The sequence below is a fragment of the Aquarana catesbeiana genome, linkage group LG09 (assembly GCF_042186555.1).
Source record: "Aquarana catesbeiana isolate 2022-GZ linkage group LG09, ASM4218655v1, whole genome shotgun sequence".
In the NCBI taxonomy this organism is placed as follows: domain Eukaryota; kingdom Metazoa; phylum Chordata; class Amphibia; order Anura; family Ranidae; genus Aquarana; species Aquarana catesbeiana.
In genome coordinates this window covers 110,465,940-110,481,947 of record NC_133332.1, presented here as the reverse complement: position 1 = coordinate 110,481,947, position 16,008 = coordinate 110,465,940, and positions in this window count along the sequence as shown.

Sequence of the window (16,008 nt, the reverse complement as noted above, 5' to 3'; positions counted from 1 at the left end):
TGGTGTACGTTTTCAAATACACTTTCAAGCAGGCAGGCAGATGATTCAGTGATCTGCAATGCATAAAATATATATACACAGTCTCCTACATATATATATCCACTGCATTCCAGTCTAGCCAAGCCTATATTTGACTGCAGGCCATTCCTGGTTTACGTTTTCAAATACACTTTCAGGCAGGCAGGCAGGTGATTCAGTGATCTGCAGTGCATTAAATATATATATACAGTCTCCTACATATATATATATCCACTGCATTCTAGTCTAGCCAAGCCTATATCTGACTGCAGGCCATTCCTGGTGTACTTTTTCTAGTAAACTTCAGATGGTGTTTTGCTAATAAAATTTTACAGTATGTCTGGAAGGCCAACAAGGAGAGGCAGACGCTCACAGGCCACTAAAAGAGGGCAAGCAGGCTCTGTGTCTACAGCAAACAGTGCTGGTCGCGGACACGGTGCATCCTTAGCACGTGGCCATGGGGCACGCTTGTCTTTTTTTCGACAGCTGGCCATGTTGATCCACAACATGCAGAAGAGTTGGTAGAGTGGATAACTAAGCCGTCCTCATCCTCCCCATCCTCCTCATCCTCTGTCACCCAGGCTCAGAGTAGTTTGTCTGCCAATGCAGCTGCCAAAGCGGCCTATTCTATCAGCTCAATGTCACTCCTTCCCTAGCCCTACCATCATACACGGAGGAATACCCTGAACTGTTGGACCACAGTGTCGAGTACATGCTGCAGGAGGATGCACAGCGTTTTGAAGGCTCAGATGATGGTACCCAGGTTGAGGAAGGCAGTAACATGAGCCCAGAGAGAGGGGGTGTCCAAGAAGGACAAGAAGCTGGCAGTCATGTTCCCCCAGCTGCAGCATACTGCCAAGTTTGCTCCAGTGATGAAGAGGGAGGGGATGATGAGGTCACTGACTCTACGTGGGTGCCTGATAGAAGAGAGGAGGAGGAGGAGGCACATCTCCAATGAGGCAGGATGCCCTCCAGGGGCCAGCATAAGGGCAGCCACCTGACTGCATCACACTGCAGAGCTCCGCATATGCAGGTCGCTGCTGACTCCCTGCATATTTTGAAAAGTTCTTTGGTGTGGGCCTTTTTTGATATGTGTGCAGCAGATCGCACCATTGCTGTTTGCAACATACGTCTGAAGCATATCAAGCGTGGCCAAAACAGCAGCCGCTTGGGCACCACATGCTTGACCAGACATATGTCGACCTCCCATGCAGTCCGTTGGCAACAGTACTTAAAAGACCAACACCAAAGAACAAGGCAGATATCTCTTTGCTCCTCATCAGCTGGGATCTCCAACCCCACTATACCTTCAGTCCTCTCAGAAACCTGCACTGAGAGGAATGAAGGTGTAGAATTAGGTGTGCCAAGTACTTGCGGGCAATCTGCTATCGCTACACAAACATCCGATTGTAGCAGGCAAATTTCCCTACCCCAGTTGCTAAACCGTTGAAAGAAATTCGGTCCCAGCCATCCACATGCTCAGCGGCTGAATGCTAGCTTGGCTAAATTGCTAGCACTCCAACTGCTACCTTTTCAACTGGTAGACTCTGCCCCCTTTCGTGAATTTGCAGAATGTGTGGTACCTCAGTGGCAGGTCCCCAAACACCATTTCTTTTCACGGAAGGCCATTCCGGCTCTCTACCGGCATGTGGAAGGCATTGTCTTGGCCTCGTTGGAAGGGCGGTCAGCGGTAAGGTGCATATTACCGCTGACTCATGGTCCAGCAGGCATGGACAGAGATGTTACCTTTCTTTCACGGTGCACTGGGTAACTCTACTAGCAGCTGGGAAGGATGCAGGACAGGGTGCAGTATTGTTGAAGCTTATTCTGCCACCACTTCTCCAAAATGCTAGTAGTGGTGATTCTGCCACACCTCTCTCCTCCGCCCCCTCCTCTTCTTCTTCCTCTATGGCCTCTTCCTCTGCAGATTTGTCCTCGGAACCAGCGGTGCTCCATAGGCATTCAAGGGGCTACGCAAGGACTCAGGCAAAAAGATCCCATGCGGTGCTTGAGTTGGTCTGCTTAGGGGACAGGAGCCACACTGGGGCAGAGATTCTGTCAGTTCTGCAGGGGCAGACTCAGAGGTAGTTGATTGCATGCCAGCTTCAGCCAGGAATGGTGGTTTGCAACAATGGCATCAACCTCCTCTCCGCCCTCTGACAGGGACACTTGACCCATGTTCCCTGTTTGGCTCACGTCCTTAATTTGGTGGTGCAGCGGTTCTTGTGCAGGTACCCTGGCTTACAGGATGTCCTGAGGCAGGCCAGGAAAGTCTGTGGGCATTTCTGCCGGTCATATAATGCCAGTGCTCAGCTGGCTGATCTTCAAAAGGAATGCAACCTGCCCAAGAACCGCCTCATTTGTGACATGCCCACCAGGTGGAACTCAACGTTGGCAATGCTGCAGTGGCTGCACATGCAGCAGAGGGACATCAATGAGTACCTGTGTGAGTATGGCACCAGGACAGGGTCAGGGGAGCTTGGCTTTTTTTCGCCATGCCAGTGGCTACTGATCAAGGATGCATGCACTGTCCGGTCACCATTTGAGGAGGCCACGAGGATGGTGAGCAGTGACAGTGCATGCATCAGTGATACTGTCCTTCTTGTCTTCCTGTTGGAGCACACGTTTCATGGAATCATGGACAGGGCACTTGAGGCAGAACAGAGGGAGGAAGAGGAGGACTTCCTTACCTCTCAAGGCCCCCTTTATCCAGGCAGTATTCGTGCAGGTCTGCCGATCACACAGGAAGAGGAGGAGGAGGAGGATTATGTCAGCATGGAGGTGGAGCCTAGCACTCAGCATCAGCAGCAGTCTTCAAGGGATCGTTTATCAGTCCCCAGAAACCCATGGACTTGTATGTGGCTAGGAGGAGGTGGCTGTTGATCATGTCATCCTTAGTGACTCAGAGTACTCCGGATCGAATGCCTCAGCAAACCTTTGCTGCATGGCCTCCCTGATCCTGCAAAGCCTGCAAAAGGACCCTCAGATTCGTGGTATCAAGGAGAGGGACCATTACTGGCTGGCAACCGTTCTTGATCCACGTTACAAGGGTAAGATTATGGAACTTATAAAGCCTTTGCAGAGGGAGCAGAGGATGAAACATGTTCAGGAGGCCTTGCAAAAAGGTTTGTGCAATGTGTTTCCAGAGCCTGGGAGGTTAAAATTTCCTGGTCCTCCTGGACAATGTGTTGCTGAGGCTTTGGTCAGTCACAGAAGGAGCGGTGGAGAAGGTGGCCGTCTGACCGATGCGTTCAGACAATTCTTTAGTCCGCAGCCCCAAGGTCTGATCGGTTCCAGCAACCATCGCCAGCGTCTGATTTACATGGTGCAGGAATACCTAAGGGCAAGATCAGACTTGGACACCTTTCCTAACGAAAATCCACTGGGTTACTGGGTCTTGAGGATGGATCACTGGCCAGAGCTTGCACAATATGCAATTGAGCTACTGGCCTGTCCTGCATCCAGCGTTTTTTCTGAACACACATTCAGTGCTGCTGGAGGTTTTGTAACCTATCACAGAGTGTGCCTGTCCACAGACTCAGCTGATCCGCTCACCTTCAAAAAAATGAATCAGTCTTGATCACCAGCTAACAAGCACCTCATGCTGATGTAACCGATTAATTTTTCTATGAATGTGAGATCCCTTGAAGACTGCCTATGCCGAGTGACTATCCTGTTTTGCTCAGTGACTATCCTATTCCTCCTCAATGTTCATTTTGATAGCTTCTAAGAACATTTTTGTTTCAGGGCACCACCACCAGTGCCTAAGGCCCAATTTTTCTGCCCTGCCCCTGTTTAACAGAGGCGTATAATTACAATTTTTGCTGTAATATTTCACAGCAGGGCTTGTTCTTGCGCTCAACTAGAGTATCTGTGAGGGGTTGCAGTGTTGTGGACCACCACCTATGCCTAAGGCCCAATTTTTGCTGCCCCTGTTTAACAGGGGCGTGTAATTACAATTTTTGCTGTAAATTTTCACAGCAGCGCTCAATTTCGCGCTTAACTAGAGTATCTGTGAGGGCTTGCAGTGTTCTGGCACCACCACCAATGCCTAAAGCCCAATTTTTCTGCCCCTGTTTAACAGGGGTGTGTAATTTCAATTTTTGCTATAATATTTCACAGCAGGGCTCGTACCTGTGCTCAGCAAGAGTATCTGTGAGGCTTTACAGTGTTGTGTCACCACCACCACCGCCTAAGACCCAATTTTTCTGCCCCTGTTGAACAGGGGCATGTAATTACAATTCTTGAAATAATATTTCACAGTAGGGCCCGTTCATGCACCCACCAAGAGTAACTGTGGGGGCTTACAGTGTTCTGGTACCATATAAACTGTAGGTAAACAGGTAAAAACCGCCCAAGCCCGCACTACCACCTCTGTGCTTGACTGAATAAAGACGACCCAATTGGAGCTGCCACTTAAAATATAAAATATGTGTAAACTGAATCCATCCCTAAACTGAGAAGATGAATAGTGGCGCTAACCCCACGTATTGTGGGAGTGAGACAGGCACTAACGCACACCCCGATGATGTAGAGTGAGCTGGAAATACACTGAATCTCACAAGCTGTGCATGTAGGATGAGTTTAAAGTGAACAAACAAATTAACATCCCCTATTACTATAGCATATAAAAAACATATATATACCTTGATATAGTGTGACACTATAACACAAGTGAATAAAATAAAATATAATACAGATGATCAGACCAACAATATGACTGAAATGTGAAACAAGTGAACTATAAATCATACACCCCCTGGCAGTTGTGTATAACTGGTATATTACTACCAGCATTAAAAATTAAGCTGAGAGAAAAAAGTCTAATAGATGAATTGATAACTAAAAAATATATTAAAAATAAAAATGAAAAACAGTCCACATAAACTGTGAAGGCATGCGGAGAAATTCCAAAAGTGAGGGTGTCTCCAATCTGCTCAGCCGTGATCCAAAAAATCCACCACACCTCGGTGACGTGATTCCACTCCCTTCTGAAGTTCAAACTCACCAGCTATTAAGGCCTCCCACTCTTGTGTTTGGCCAAACAGAGCCTCAACCCACTCTCATGGGGGTTAGCATGCGACCATAGATATCCACTGCTATATAACCTGAGCAATCTCAGGTAGGGCAAGAAAGACGTTGAAGTACTCCAAGAAGGGATCTTTAGAGACAAGAGTTTCTTCTAGATCTCCCGAAAGGATCTCTGGAGCTAAATTATGGGTTCCCTTATCTTTACAATATTGGCCTTTTAGTCCCCTTGCAGTTTGTTTGTGGTGTGGTGTTTTCCATCTGTGAAGAGGTCATATTTCAGGCCCTAAATAAAGGAGGTGAGGGGTGAACTCTGTGAGTTGGACCATATGACTCCTCCACCAGGGAGGACAGACCATATTGGCCCCATAAAGAATGAGGAAGGACATCTGGTTACAAAGGATGGGGAGATGGCAAAGGTATTGAATTTATTCTTCTCAGTCTTCACGAGTGAATCGGGGGGCTTCAGTAACCAAAACTGCAGTGTTTATCCTCATGACACAACACAGGAAGCACCTACATGGTTAACAGAGGACGGAATTAAAATTAGACTTGAGAAACTTAACATTAATAAATCACCGGGACCAGATGGCTTGCATCCGAGGGTACTTAGGGAAATCAGTCAGGTGATTGCCAGACCATTGTTCCTAATTTTTACAGACAGTCAATTGACTGGAATGGTACCAGCTGATTGGAGAAAAGCCAATGTAGCACCAATATTTAAAAAGGGCCCAAAAAACATCCCTGGGAATTACAGACCAGTTAGCCTAACATCAATAGTATGTAAACTCTTGGAGGGGATGATAAGGGACTATATACAAGATTTTAGTAATAAGAATGATATCTTTAGCAGTAATCAGCATGGATTCATGAAGAATCGTTCTTGCCAAACCAATCTATTAACCTTCTATGAGGAGGTGAGTTGCCATCTAGATAAAGGAAGGCCCGTAGACGTGGTGTATCTGGATTTTGCAAAAGCATTTGACACAGTTCCCCATAAACGTTTACTGTACAAAATAAGGTCCGTTGGCATGGACCATAGGGTGAGTACATGGATTGAAAACTGGCTACAAGGGCGTGTTCAGAGGGTGGTGATAAATGGGGAGTACTCAGAATGGTCAGGGGTGGGTAGTGGGGTTCCCCAGGGTTCTGTGCTGGGACCAATCCTATTTAATTTGTTTATAAATGACCTGGAGGATGGGATAAACAGTTCAATCTCTGTATTTGCAGACAATACTAAGCTAAGCAGGGCAATAACTTCTCCGCAGGATGTGGAAACCTTGCAAAAAGACCTGAACAAATTAATGGGGTGGGCGACTACATGGCAAATGAGGTTCAATGTAGAAAAATGTAAAATAATGCATTTGGGTGGCAAAAATATGAATGCAATCTATACACTGGGGGGAGAACTGGGGGAATCTAGGATGGAAAAGGACCTGGGGGTCCTAGTAGATGATAGGCTCAGCAATGGTATGCAATGCCAAGCTGCTGCTAATAAAGCAAACAGAATATTGGCATGCATTAAAAGGGGGATCAACTCCAGAGATAAAACGATAATTCTCCCGCTCTACAAGACTCTGGTCCGGCCGCACCTGGAGTATGCTGTCCAGTTCTGGGCACCAGTCCTCAGGAGGGATGTACTGGAAATGGAGCGAGTACAAAGAAGGGCAACAAAGCTAATAAAGGGTCTGGAGGATCTTAGTTATGAGGAAAGGTTGCGAGCACTGAACTTATTCTCTCTGGAGAAGAGACGCTTGAGAGGGGATATGATTTCAATTTACAAATACTGTACTGGTGACCCCACAATAGGGATAAAACTTTTTCGCAGAAGAGAGTTTAATAAGACTCGTGGCCACTCATTACAATTAGAAGAAAAGAGGTTTAACCTTAAACTACGTAGAGGGTTCTTTACTGTAAGAGCGGCAAGGATGTGGAATTCCCTTCCACAGGCGGTGGTCTCAGCGGGGAGCATTGAAAGCTTCAAGAAACTGTTAGATAATCACCTGAATGACCGCAACATACAGGGATATGTAATAAAATACTGACACATAATCACACACATAGGTTGGACTTGATGGACTTGTGTCTTTTTTCAACCTCACCTACTATGTAACTATGTAACTATGTAACCACCTCCAGCAACACCTCCAACACCACAGCCACAGCCTGGAAGGAAGCATGCAAGGAAGCCTTGAGAGTGATGGCCTGGGTTCGGTCTGGTCTGGCAAAAAACGCAGGCTGTTGTAAGACCACAGCCTCGGGACATACATGTCATCTGCTGCTGCTCCCGATCTCTCTGAGTCCTGGATCGCCTTGTGCTCCCTATTAAATGGACTGCTCAAGCTCCCAATTTTGCCTGTCAAATAATTGATGTCTGCCCTGGGGTACAAAGGCTTCACCAATTCCAACTGTTTCTCCAGAGTTGCCTTCCTCTTTATTTTGTTAGGACCCCTAATAAATTTTTAATTTTTGTTTTGACAAATAATTGGCTATGTGTTTTACTTCAAAAAGGACAGTTTGTTAGTGAGTAGGCAGGTACATTTCAAAAATACAATGTTAAATTAACAAGGGACACCAAGACCAACCAACGTCTTTGAGGTTAATAAATACAAGATAATAATAATGTTGTGGTAACTTGACACACAAAACGACAAAAAATATTATGGAGATCACTATAAAAAAAAAGCTTTTCAGATCTTGAGAAAAAAAAAAAAAGTAGATCACTATGAAAAAAAACAAAGATTATTCTGGAGATCTTGTGAAAAAAACAAAAAAACAAAGATTATTCAAAAATAATAAGAAATCAGTTTGTCAGAACTCTGTGTGAATATCAGCAGCAAAGCAACTTCATTATTCTAGCATTAGAAAGGAGAAGAGAATGCGCTGCATTGAAAGATTAAAAAATTTGCAGCGTGATGAATGTGCTATCTCCATTACGAACGCTAGTTTTACAAGACTGAACGCTTCCGTCTCATACTTGAATTTGAGCATGCTTGGAATTTGGTGTGTCAGACTTGTGTACTTGTGGAAAATTTGAGAACCTGCTCTCAAACATTTGTGAGCGGAAATTCTGACAGCAAATGTCTGATGGAGCATATACACGGTCGGACTTTCCGACAACAAGCTCACATCGAACATTTCCCGTCAGAAATTTCCGACCGCGTGTACGCGGCAAAACTCAGAATAAATAAAAAAGGCACTCGAAGATTGACCCAAAATTCACCTACAAAGGTTATATTAGGTATGAATAGCTCTAAATAGTGGGAGCATATAGGTACATATACAACTGGAAAAATGGAGTTAAAAAGCCTGATTCAAACTCAACCACCAAAGAACTTTATAGAATATATGACATTACTATAAATTCACATTTTATAAATCAAGAAATAACAAAAAAAATGGATATATGCAAATTGGATAGTGCATTAAAATGGTACCAAACCCACAACATACACACGTGACATTTCAGTCAAACTCCTGCAAGGAGGGGGTTGGGGGCATGGTTTACCGGCATTATATATGACTATGGATACACACAGTGCTAGTGCACCCAACTTGCTAAGGGGGCACTCGGAGGAAGAAGGAGTGGAGAGTACCAGCGGAGGACCGCCAAAGAGGAAGTAAGGGGTCACTCTGTGCAATATTGTTGCACAAAACAGGTAGGTTTAACATCTTTTTTTATTTTAATTTAAAAAATAGCCTTTAATATCACTTTAGACCAGAGCTGTTTTTATGCCGAGGGTATATTGAATAAAAAATAGGCTAAACTTTATTTGCACCAAAAATAATTGAGTGTGAATTAAGCCCCACTCTTACATATGGCACTACTAAGTCTGGAAACATAGTGGCATTCATTCTTGCTACAATGTGATGGGTGGAAGCACAGTTCCCAGTAAGATGATACAATTGATACTACTGTAGCTGGTAACAACAGTGTGATTCTGGTGATTATAGGGTAACAATCAGATCTTTTTTCAAATAAATAATTTTTTTGATAGGCACCATACAGCAGCCTGAGAAACAAATCTCACCCTGCTTCATGGTAGCAATGACTGTGCCTCCTATATACTGTACATTTAAAGTGTAACTGCATTTTACTTTAAGTGTATACAGTAAAACCTTGGTTTGAGAGTACCTTGGTTTGAGAGCGTTTTGCAAGACAAGGAACATTTCTAAATAAATTTTGACTTGATTTGCAAGTGATGTCCTGATATACAAGTAGCGTCATGTCACAACTGTGTATAAAAGAGAAGAGAGGCGCCTCTAAGTGTAGTAATATGGTTACATTTAAGGAAGGTACAACATTTAGCAACATATTGCTACACTTAGAGGCGCCTCTCTTCTCTTTTATAATCTGTAGCTCCTGCTGGATTTTGCTTCTAATCCTCTTGTGGAGGCTTCCATTTGTGGATAGACATTGTATGGTTACACAACCTGGTCACATTGCTATAATCTTTTTATATGGACTATAAACTGAAGGACCGATGAATAAATGGTTGTGGAAGGAATCATTTGAGTTTCCATGATTTCTTATGGGGAAATTTGATTTGATATACAAGTGCTTTGGATTACAAGCATGTTTCTGGAACGAATTATACTTGCAATCCAAGGTTTTACTGTACATACAGTATGCTTGTAGAGGATAGCATATTCTATAGGAATGATCAGAGCTTGCAGATTGCATGATCCAGAGCTTATAGCTCACTGGAACAGGGTCAGGTGCATAAAATACTGCGGCATTGCTGGAGCATTAATAAAATGACTGTTACAGTAAAAGTGCTGTTACACTTTAAATCATAAACAGTTATATATACAGATCTATAGACTTGAAAGAGTGACATTCAGAAAGCAAAGAGGGCAGAAGGATTTTAGCATAAAAAAAAGGCAGGTCAGAAGTGGTCCAGATATAGTCCATCCACTTTTCTGTTTTAAAATTGCAGCATGTCTTATCTGATATTCTAGAAACCTCAAAACTTATTTCTGGGAGCAAATTTGGTGTTCCAAGTGACAAATTGGGTAAGGTCTAAACTGAAGTTGCTTTGACAGTTCTGGGATATTTGATAACTCCCATGTCCAATTTAAACCTTTGCTACCAGAAGGTCATAGTACCTTGGCTGACCTCACTTGCGGGTCTGTAATAAACTGATCTATTAGTGCCGAGGAAATTAAACCTTACTATTTAATCAGCCTATTCCAGTACACATTCAGTAAGTGTGCCATTTGTTACCTGCACTTTCCATTACACAGTGTGCTGTGACAAGAAATATATTAGCAGCTGAGAGCTCTATGTTTGTGATCATTGGCATGATGTCCTAGTACTCTGAGAAACGCTTTAAATCTTAGCATCTCATTGGTTGGTGAGTGAAAGATGTGTTCGGGAACTCACCCTGTCCTTCAAACTACTTTCCCTTCTCTTCAAGGAAGTTTAGAAGATTGTGTGCTGTGACTGGCAATCATTTATAGAAATGGGGATTTATGTACCGATGAGTATTTAATATAAACAGAAAGCGACAAATCATACAGCTATAATATATAACCAGCCGAGTCTGTACCTTTTAAGTGTAGAAATGCTTCTAATTTATGTTTTTGCCGGTGCTATAAGGGAAACTTAAAGCGTATTTCTACTTTTTCAGCCAAATAGGAATAACACCTACTTTGTATTTGTTATATGTTCCTACTAACATAGCATACGGTAACTTAATGGTCTTAAACTCAAAAACAACATTTATTATATTGCAGCTTAACAATCCATAGATGTGATGGCTGCATTTGTTTTCTTTTCTACGCTTTCTTTTATTTTTATCTGGTGATATGGCCAGTAAGTCTGTTGTTTTTCAGAAGAACAAGCTCTCTAATGTCCCATACACATGATCAGACTTTCCAAAAACAAAACCGTGGATTTTTGTCCGAAGGTTGTTGGATCCAACTTGTCTTGCATACACATGGTCACACAAATGTTGGCCAACAATTACGAATGTAGTAACGTACACGGCATACGGCGAGCCGATAAAAAAGAAGTTCAATAGTGATGTGTGATTCCAAGCATGCGTGCTTGTACTTTGGACTTTTGTCCGACGGACTTGTGTACACACGATCGGAAAATCCGACAACAAACATTTGTTGGCAGAAAATTTGAGCACATGCTAGCCAACATTTGTTGGCAGAAAGTCCGACACCAAATGTTCGATGGAGCATACACACAGTCAGACTTTCTGCCAACAAGCTCACATCAAACATTTGTTGTCAGAAAATCCGACCGTGTGTACGGGGCATTACAATGCATCAAACCATTCAACATTCTTACAATGGTCAGCTTTTATTACTGTAAAACCTTTATCCCAAAAAAGAAAAAACAACAAAAAAACGTTGCTTGTGTAACTGCAGTGTAAGCTGGACTTTGGCTTCAATTTGTTAGTGTATCTAAATCTGCTAGTACATCTAACACTCCCCTTCCCCCAGACTGGCTGCTGTTCAAATGTGCTTCCTATGCTCTTTCATCCAGAGTACATGTATCAATGCCAAAAAAAAGGTTTTAAAAATGGCCGTTTTTTTGGGAGCAGTGATTTTAATAATGCTTAAAATGAAACAATAAAAGTGAAATATTCCTTTAAATATTGTGCCTGGGAGTGACTATAGTATGTCTGTAAAGTGGCACATTTTTTCCGTGTTTAGAACAGTCCCTGCACAAAATGACATTTCCAAAGGAATAAAAGTAATTTAAAACTGCTTGCGGCTGTAATGTAATGTCGCGTCCCGGCAATATACGTAGATGAAAATCATTGAGAAAAACGGCATGGGTCCCCCCCCAGCCCATTACCAGGCCCTTTGGGTCTGGTATGGATATTGAGGGGAACCCCGCACCCAAATTACAAAAAAAAAGGCGTGGGGCCCCCAGGCCCTATATACTCTGAACAGCAGTATACAGGAGGTCCCCGGGTTACAAACAAGATAGGGAGTGTAGGTTTGTTCTTAAGTTGAATCTGTTTGTAATTTGGAACAGGTACATTTTTAAAGTGTAGCTCCAGCCAAAAAATCTATTTTTAAGCTTTTTGGATAACATAGGGAAGGGTTATCACCCCTGTAACATTTATTTTGCTGTCTGTGCCTCTGTTCAGAAGATTTCACCTCACTATCTGTCCCAATGACAATTGGACTTTGAAAATTTTGTGTTTAGGGAAACTAGGATTGGTGATAAAGCATCAGTGGAGACACCTTTTTCCCATATTAACTCTTGCAGGAGAAAATTTTCCCTTCCTAGGGGTAGATTTCTTCTCACTTCCTGTTGTCTCCCTCCGTTTGTAAGTTGGAGTTGTTTATAAGTTGAATGTTTGAAAATAAGGGACCGCCTGTATATACTATACAGCCTGCCCTATACACTCTACACATATATATGCATCCCAGGTGTTGTATATATAGATCCTATTCTTCTCTTCCTAATATACTGACAGGCAGGCAGGTGTTTTTACAGTATTTTCAGTTACTGTACTGTGTACCCTGCACAGTTGCACTTACAGTATAGCTACCTGAAGCCAGGTGCTTGTGTAGGCTCTTGACATATTTCCAGTTACTGTACTGTGTACCCTGCACAGTTGCACCTACAGTATAACTACCTGAAGCCAGGTGCTTGTGTAGGCTCTTGATGTATTTCCAGTTACTGTACTGTGTACCCTGCACAGTTGCACCTACAGTATAGCTACCTGAAGCCAGGTGCTTGTGTGGGCTCTTGACGTATTTCCAGTTACTGTACTGTGTACCCTGCACAGTTGCACCTACAGTATAGCTACCTGAAGCCAGGTGCTTGTGTAGGCTCTTGACATATTTCTAGTTACTGTACTGTGTACCCCGCACAGTTGCACCTAGAGTATAACTACCTGATGCCAGGTGCTTGTGTAGGCTCTTGACGTATTTCCAGTTACTGTACTGTGTACCCTGCACAGTTGCACCTACAGTATAACTACCTGAAGCCAGGTGCTTGTGTAGGCTCTTGACATATTTCCAGTTACTGTACTGTGTACCCTGCACAGTTGCACCTACAGTATAGCTACCTGAAGCCAGGTGCTTGTGTGGGCTCTTGACGTATTTCCAGTTACTGTACTGTGTACCCTGCACAGTTTCACCTACAGTATAACTACCTGAAGCCAGGTGCTTGTGTAGGCTCTTGATGTATTTCCAGTTACTGTACTGTGTACCCTGCACAGTTGCACCTACAGTATAACTACCTGAAGCCAGTTGCTTGTGTAGGCTCTTGACATATTTCCAGTTACTGTACCGTGTACCCTGCACAGTTGCACCTACAGTATAGCTACCTGAAGCCAGGTGCTTGTGTGGGCTCTTGACGTATTTCCAGTTACTGTACTGTGTACCCTGCACAGTTGCACCTACAGTATAACTACCTGAAGCCAGGTGCTTGTGTAGGCTCTTGATGTATTTCCAGTTACTGTACTGTGTACCCTGCACAGTTGCACCTACAGTATAACTACCTGAAGCAAGGTGCTTGTGTGGGCTCTTGACATATTTCCAGTTACTGTACTGTGTACCCCGCACAGTTGCACCTAGAGTATAACTACCTGACGCCAGTTGCTTGTGTAGGCTCTTGACATATTTCCAGTTACTGTACCGTGTACCCTGCACAGTTGCACCTACAGTATAGCTACCTGAAGCCAGGTGCTTGTGTGGGCTCTTGACGTATTTCCAGTTACTGTACTGTGTACCCTGCACAGTTGCACCTACAGTATAACTACCTGAAGCCAGGTGCTTGTGTAGGCTCTTTACGTATTTCCAGTTACTGTACTGTGTAACGAGAAAGAAAGAGAAAGAGGGTGCACCAGCCATGTGCATTATCTTTTGTAAAAGTATTTAATAAAGTAATAAAAAGGAATTACTCCCAAGCAATAGTCGAGTAAGGCACAATGTAAAAACTGCACCAACTAGCAGTATACGGTTCTATGATGAGCAAAACCTTCCAAGGGTCATGGAGGAACACACAAGCATCACTACCAGCTGACGTGTTTCGAAGGGAACGTCCCTTCTTCATCAGAGCTCAGCAGTGATCACTCCTTCAGCAGTCCCTGTATATATAGTGTGCCTAAGGAGCACCATCAGTAAAACAGGGAGGGCATGTGGGGCCCCACCCCCTCAATATGCCCCTCCCTCTCACGCCCCTCAACTATGTGGGCAAAAAGTAAATAAATAACTAACTAGAAATTAATAAATATCAAATAAATAAATATCTAGTAGATACAGGGCTGCCCATGATGGACACACAACAGCATATAATAATAGTAATTAGGGATGAGCCGAACACCCCCCTGTTCGGTTTGCACTAGAACATGCAAACAGGAAAAAAGTTCGTTCGAACACGCGAACACCGTTAAAGTCTATGGGACACGAACATGAATAATCAAAAGTGCTAATTTTAAAGGCTTATATGCAAGTTATTGTCATAAAAAGTGTTTGGGGACCTGGGTCCTGCCCCAGGGGACATGGATCAATGCAAAAAAAACTTTTAAAAACGGCCGTTTTTTCAGGAGCAGTGATTTTAATAATGCTTAAAGTCAAACAATAAAGGTGTAATATCCCTTTAAATTTTGTAGCTGGGGGGTGTCTATAGTATGCCTGTAAAGGGGTGCATGTTTCCCGTGTTTAGAACAGTCTGACAGCAAAATGACATTTCAAAGGAAAAAAGCCATTTAAAACTACTCACGGCTATTGCATTGCCGGTCCGACAATACACATAGAAGTTCATTGATAAAAACGGCATGGGAATTCCCCACAGGGGAACCCCGAACCAAAATTTAAAAAAAAAATGACGTGGGGGTCCCCCTAAATTCCATACCAGGCCCTTCAGGTCTGGTATGGATATTAAGGGGAACTCTGGACAAAAAAAAAAAAAAATGAGGTGGGGGTCCCCCTAAATTCCATACCAGACCCTTCAGGTCTAGTATGGATTTTAAGGGGAACCCCGCGCCCAAAAAAAAAAAATCGGCGTGGGGTCCCCCCAAAAATCCATACCAGACCCTTATCCGAGCATGCAACCTGGCAGGCTGCAGGAAAAGAGGGGGGATGAGAGAGCGCCCCCCCTCCTGAACCGTACCAGGCCACATGACCTCAACATTGGGAGGGTGCTTTGGGGTAGCCCCCCAAAACACCTTGTCCCCATGTTGATGAGGACAAGGGCCTCATCCCCACAACCCTGGCCGGTGGTTGTGGGGGTCTGCGGGTGGGGGGCTTATCGGAATCTGGAAGCCACCTTTAAAAAGGGGACCCCCGGATCCCGCCCCCCCCGTGTGAAATGGTAAGGTTTGTACCCCTACCATTTCACTAAAAAACTGTCAAAATGTTAAAAATGACAAGGGACAGTTTTTGACAGTTTTTGACAAGGTGTTTTGGGGGGCTACCCCAAAGCACCCTCCCAATGTTGAGGGCATGTGGCCTGGTACGGTTCAGGAGGGGGGGGGGCGCTCTCTCGTCCCCCCCTCTTTTCCTGCGGCCTGCCAGGTTTCGTGCTCAGATAAGGGTCTGGTATGGATTTTTGGGGGGACCCCACGCCATTTTTTTTTGGCGCGGGGTTCCCCTTAAAATCCATACCAGACCTGAAGGGTCTAGTATGGAATTTAGGGGGACCCCCACCTCATTTTTTTTATTTTGGCCGGGGTTCCCCTTAATATCCATACCAGACCTGAAGAGCCTGGTATAGAATTTAGGGGGACCCCCACATCATTTTTTTTTATTTTGGTTCGGTGTTCCCCTGTGGGGAATTTCCATGCCGTTTTTATCAATGAACTTCTATGTGTATTGTCGGACCGGCAATGCAATAGCCGCGAGTAGTTTTAAATGGCTTTTTTCCTTTGAAATGTCATTTTGCTGTGAGACTGTTCTAAACACGGGAAACATGCGCCCCTTTACAGGCATACTATAGACACCCCCCAGCTACGAAATTTAAAGGAATATTACACTTTTATT